Source organism: Lampris incognitus, chromosome 2 (genome assembly GCF_029633865.1).
Source record: "Lampris incognitus isolate fLamInc1 chromosome 2, fLamInc1.hap2, whole genome shotgun sequence".
Taxonomy (NCBI): domain Eukaryota; kingdom Metazoa; phylum Chordata; class Actinopteri; order Lampriformes; family Lampridae; genus Lampris; species Lampris incognitus.
This window is the reverse complement of record NC_079212.1, coordinates 82,291,886-82,298,711: the sequence shown is the minus strand read 5'-3', so window position 1 is coordinate 82,298,711 and position 6,826 is coordinate 82,291,886.

Below are 6,826 nucleotides of genomic sequence, written 5' to 3'. Positions count from 1 at the left end.
GCGAAGGCCAACATAGTCCTGCTCCAGCTGAGACCAACATAGTAGTTCACTCCTACTGCTCCAGCGGAGACTGACATAGCAGTTCATTCCTACTGCTCCAGCTGAGAACAACATAATAGTTCACACCTACTGCTCCAGCTGAGGCCAACATAGTAGTTCACACCTACTGCTCCAGCTTAGACCGACATAGTAGTTCACACCTACTGCTCCAGCTGAGACCAACATGGTAGTTCACTCCTACTGCTCCAGCTGAGACCAACATGGTAGTTCACTCCTGCAGCTCCAGCTGAGACCAACATAGTACTGCTCCAGCTGAGGCCAACATAGTAGTACACACCAACTGCTCCAGCTGAGACCAACATAGTAGTTCACTCCTACTGCTCCAGCTGAGACCAACATAGTAGTTCACTCCTGCTGCTCCAGCTGAGACCAACATAGTAGTTCACACCTACTGCTCCAGCTGAGGCCAACATAGTAGTTCACACCTACTGCTCCAGCTGAGACCAACATAGTAGTTCACTCCTACTGCTGCAGCTGAGATCAACATAGTAGTTCACTCCTACTGCTCCAGCTGAGACCAACACAGTACTTCTCTCCTGCTGCTCCAGCGAAGGCCAACATAGTCCTGCTCCAGCTGAGACCAACATAGTAGTTCACTCCTACTGCTCCAGCGGAGACTGACATAGCAGTTCATTCCTACTGCTCCAGCTGAGAACAACATAGTAGTTCACACCTACTGCTCCAGCTGAGGCCAACATAGTAGTTCACACCTACTGCTCCAGCTTAGACCAACATAGTAGTTCACACCTACTGCTCCAGCTGAGACCAACATGGTAGTTCACTCCTACTGCTCCAGCTGAGACCAACATGGTAGTTCACTCCTGCAGCTCCAGCTGAGACCAACATAGTAGTTCACACCTACTGCTCCAGCTGAGGCCAACATAGTAGTTCACTCCTGCTGCTCCAGCTGAGACCAACATGGTAGTTCACTCCTACTGCTGCAGCTGAGACCAACATAGTAGTTGACTCCTACTGCTCCAGCTGAGACCAACACAGTAGCTCTCTCCTGCTGCTCCAGCTAAGGCCAACATAGTCCTGCTCCAGCTGAGACCAACCTAGCAGTTCACTCCTACTGCTCAAGTGGAGAGCGACATAGCAGTTCACTCCTACTGCTCCAGCTGAGACCGATATAGCAGTTCACTCCTACTGCTCCAGCTGAGAACAACATAGTAGTTCACACCTACTGCTCCAGCTGAGGCCAACATAGTAGTTCACACCTACTGCTCCAGCTTAGACCAACATAGTAGTTCACACCTACTGCTCCAGCTGAGACCAACATGGTAGTTCACTCCTACTGCTCCAGCTGAGACCAACATGGTAGTTCACTCCTGCAGCTCCAGCTGAGACCAACATAGTAGTTCACACCTACTGCTCCAGCTGAGACCAACATAGTAGTTCACTCCTGCTGCTCCAGCTGAGACCAACAAAGTAGTTCACTCCTACTGCTGCAGCTGAGACCAGCATAGTAGTTGACTCCTACTGCTCCAGCTGAGACCAACACAGTAGCTCTCTCCTGCTGCTCCAGCTAAGGCCAACATAGTCCTGCTCCAGCTGAGACCAACCTAGTAGTTCACTCCTACTGCTCAAGTGGAGACCGACATAGCAGTTCACTCCTACTGCTCCAGCTGAGACCAACATAGTAGTTCACTCCTACTGCTGCAGCTGAGACCAACATAGTAGTTCACTCCTGCTGCTCCAGCTGAGACCAACATAGTAGTTCACACCTACTGCTCCAGCTGAGACCACCATAGTAGTTCACTCCTGCTGCTCCAGCTGAGACCACCATAATAGTTCACTCCTGCTGCTCCAGCTTAGACCAACATAGTAGTTTACTCCTACTGCTCCAGCTGAGGCCAACATAGTAGTTCACACCTACTGCTCCAGCTGAGGCCAACATAGTAGTTCACTCCTGCTGCTCCAGCTGAGGCCAATATAGTACTGCTCCAGCTGAGACCAACATAGTACTTCACTCCTACTGCTCCAGCTGAGACCAACATAGTAGTTCATACCTACTGCTACAGCTGAGACCAACATAGTAGTTCACTCCTGCTGCTCCAGCTGAGACCAACATAGTATTTCAACCCTACTGCTCCAGCTGAGACAAACATAGTAGTTCACTCCTACTACTCCAGCTGAGACCAACATAGTACTGCTCCAGCTGAGGCCAACATAGTAGTTCACACCAACTGCTCCAGCTGAGACCAACATAGTAGTTCACTCCTACTGCTCCAGCTGAGACCAACATAGTAGTTCACTCCTGCTGCTCCAGCTGAGACCAACATAGTAGTTCCCACCTACTGCTCCAGCTGAGGCCAACATAGTAGTTCAAACCTACTGCTCCAGCTGAGACCAACATAGTAGTTCCCACCTACTGCTCCAGCTGAGACCAACATGGTAGTTCACTCCTACTGCTCCAGCTGAGACCAACATAGTAGTTCACTCCTGCTGCTCCAGCTGAGACCAACATAGTAGTTTACACCTACTGCTCCGGCTGAGACAAACATAGTAGTTCAGTCCTACTGCTCCAGCTGAGACCAACATAGTAGTTCACTCCTACTGCTCCAGCTGAGACCAACATAGTACTGCTCCAGCTGAGACCAACATAGTAGTTCACATAAACTGCTCCAGCTCAGACCAACATAGTAGTTCACACATACTGCTCCAGCCGAGTCCAACATAGTAGTTCACACCTCCTGCTCCAGCTAAGACCAACATGGTAGTTCACTCCTACTAATCCAGCTGAGACCAACATAGTACTTCTCTCCTGCTGCTCCAGCTGAGACCAACATAATAGTTCACACCTACCGCTCCAGCTGAGACCAACATAGTAGTTCACTCCTACTGCTCCAGCTGAGACCAACATAGTAGTTCCCACCTACTGCTCCAGCTGAGACCAACATGGTAGTTCACTCCTACTGCTCCAGCTGAGACCAATATAGTAGTTCACTCCTGCTGCTCCAGCTGAGACCAACATAGTAGTTTACACCTACTGCTCCGGCTGAGACAAACATAGTAGTTCAGTCCTACTGCTCCAGCTGAGACCAACATAGTAGTTCACTCCTACTGCTCCAGCTGAGACCAACATAGTACTGCTCCAGCTGAGACCAACATAGTAGTTCACATAAACTGCTCCAGCTCAGACCAACATAGTAGTTCACACATACTGCTCCAGCCGAGTCCAACATAGTAGTTCACACCTCCTGCTCCAGCTAAGACCAACATGGTAGTTCACTCCTACTGCTCCAGCTGAGACCAACATAGTACTTCTCTCCTGCTGCTCCAGCTGAGACCAACATAATAGTTCACACCTACCGCTCCAGCTGAGACCAACATAGTAGTTCACTCCTACTGCTCCAGCTGAGACCAACATAGTAGTTCACTCCTACTTGTCCAGCTGAGGCCAACATAATAGTTCACTCCTGCTGCTCCAGCTGAGGCCAACATAGTAGTTCACTCTTGCTGCTCTAGCTGAGACCAACATAGTTGTTCACTCCTGCTGCTCCAGCTGAGGCCAACATAGTAGTTCATTCCTACTGCTCCAGCTGAGACCAACACAGTACTGCTCCAGCTGAGACCAACATAGTAGTTCACACATACTGCTCCAGCCGAGTCCAACATAGTAGTTCACACCTCCTGCTCCAGCTGAGACCAACATAGTACTTCTCTCCTGCTGCTCCAGCTGAGACCAACATAGTAGTTCATACCTACCGCTCCAGCTGAGACCAACATAGTAGTTCACTCCTACTGCTCCAGCTGAGAACAACATAGTAGTTCACTCCTACTTGTCCAGCTGAGGCCAACATAGTAGTTCACTCCCGCTGCTCCAGCTGAGGCCAACATAGTAGTTCACTCCTGCTGCTCTAGCTGAGACCAACATAGTAGTTCACTCCTGCTGCTCCAGCTGAGACCAACATAGTAGTACATTCCTACTGCTCCAGCTGAGACCAACATAGTAGTTCACACCTGCTGCTCCAAATGAGACCAACATAGTAGTTCACTCCTACTGCTCCAGCTGAGGCCAATGTAGTAGTTCACACCTACTGCTCCAGCTGAGGCCAACATAGTAGTTCACTCCTACTGCTCCAGCTGAGACCAATATAGTAGTTCATTCCTACTTGTCCAGCTGAGGCCAACATAGTACTGCTCCAGCTGAGACCAACCTAGCAGTTCACTCCTACTGCTCAAGTGGAGAGCGACATAGCAGTTCACTCCTACTGCTCCAGCTGAGACCGATATAGCAGTTCACTCCTACTGCTCCAGCTGAGAACAACATAGTAGTTCACACCTACTGCTCCAGCTGAGGCCAACATAGTAGTTCACACCTACTGCTCCAGCTTAGACCAACATAGTAGTTCACACCTACTGCTCCAGCTGAGACCAACATGGTAGTTCACTCCTACTGCTCCAGCTGAGACCAACATGGTAGTTCACTCCTGCAGCTCCAGCTGAGACCAACATAGTAGTTCACACCTACTGCTCCAGCTGAGACCAACATAGTAGTTCACTCCTGCTGCTCCAGCTGAGACCAACATAGTAGTTCACTCCTACTGCTGCAGCTGAGACCAACATAGTAGTTGACTCCTACTGCTCCAGCTGAGACCAACACAGTAGCTCTCTCCTGCTGCTCCAGCTAAGGCCAACATAGTCCTGCTCCAGCTGAGACCAACCTAGTAGTTCACTCCTACTGCTCAAGTGGAGACCGACATAGCAGTTCACTCCTACTGCTCCAGCTGAGACCAACATAGTAGTTCACTCCTACTGCTGCAGCTGAGACCAACATAGTAGTTCACTCCTGCTGCTCCAGCTGAGACCAACATAGTAGTTCACACCTACTGCTCCAGCTGAGACCACCATAGTAGTTCACTCCTGCTGCTCCAGCTGAGACCACCATAATAGTTCACACCTACTGCTCCAGCTTAGACCAACATAGTAGTTCACTCCTGCTGCTCCAGCTGAGGCCAATATAGTACTGCTCCAGCTGAGACCAACATAGTACTTCACTCCTACTGCTCCAGCTGAGACCAACATAGTAGTTCATACCTACTGCTACAGCTGAGACCAACATAGTAGTTCACTCCTGCTGCTCCAGCTGAGACCAACATAGTATTTCAACCCTACTGCTCCAGCTGAGACAAACATAGTAGTTCACTCCTACTACTCCAGCTGAGACCAACATGGTAGTTCACTCCTACTGCTCCAGCTGAGACCAACATAGTAGTTCACTCCTGCTGCTCCAGCTGAGACCAACATAGTAGTTTACACCTACTGCTCCGGCTGAGACAAACATAGTAGTTCAGTCCTACTGCTCCAGCTGAGACCAACATAGTAGTTCACTCCTACTGCTCCAGCTGAGACCAACATAGTACTGCTCCAGCTGAGACCAACATAGTAGTTTACACCTACTGCTCCGGCTGAGACAAACATAATAGTTCAGTCCTACTGCTCCAGCTGAGACCAACATAGTACTGCTCCAGCTGAGACCAACATAGTACTTCTCTCCTGCTGCTCCAGCTGAGACCAACATAGTAGTTCATATCTACCGCTCCAGCTGAGACCAACATAGTAGTTCACTCCTACTGCTCCAGCTGAGAACAACATAGTAGTTCACTCCTACTTGTCCAGCTGAGGCCAACATAGTAGTTCACTCCCGCTGCTCCAGCTGAGGCCAACATAGTAGTTCACTCCTGCTGCTCTAGCTGAGACCAACATAGTAGTTCACTCCTGCTGCTCCAGCTGAGACCAACATAGTAGTTCATTCCTACTGCTCCAGCTGAGACCAACATAGTAGTTCACACCTGCTGCTCCAAATGAGACCAACATAGTAGTTCACTCCTACTGCTCAGGCGGAGGCCAATGTAGTAGTTCACACCTACTGCTCCAGCTGAGGCCAACATAGTAGTTCACTCCTACTGCTCCAGCTGAGACCAACATAGTAGTTCACTCCTACTGCTCCAGCTGAGAACAACATAGTAGTTCACTCCTGCTGCTCCAGCTGAGACCAACATAGTAGTTCACTCCTACTGCTCCAGCTGAGACCAACATAGTAGTTCATACCTACTGCTACAGCTGAGACCAACAAAGTAGTTCACTCCTGCTGCTCCAGCTGAGACCAACATAGTAGTTCACACCTACTGCTCCAGCTGAGACCAACATAGTATTTCAACCCTACTGCTCCAGCTGAGACCAACATAGTAGTTCACTCCTACTGCTCCAGCTGAGACCAACATAGTACTGCTCCAGCTGAGGCCAACATAGTAGTACACACCAACTGCTCCAGCTGAGACCAACATAGTAGTTCACTCCTACTGCTCCAGCTGAGACCAACATAGTAGTTCACTCCTGCTGCTCCAGCTGAGACCAACATAGTAGTTCACACCTACTGCTCCAGCTGAGGCCAACATAGTAGTTCACACCTACTGCTCCAGCTGAGACCAACATAGTAGTTCACTCCTACTGCTGCAGCTGAGACCAACATAGTTCACTCCTACTGCTCCAGCTGAGACCAACACAGTACTTCTCTCCTGCTGCTCCAGCGAAGGCCAACATAGTCCTGCTCCAGCTGAGACCAACATAGTAGTTCACTCCTACTGCTCCAGCGGAGACTGACATAGCAGTTCATTCCTACTGCTCCAGCTGAGAACAACATAGTAGTTCACACCTACTGCTCCAGCTGAGGCCAACATAGTAGTTCACACCTACTGCTCCAGCTTAGACCAACATAGTAGTTCACACCTACTGCTCCAGCTGAGACCAACATGGTAGTTCA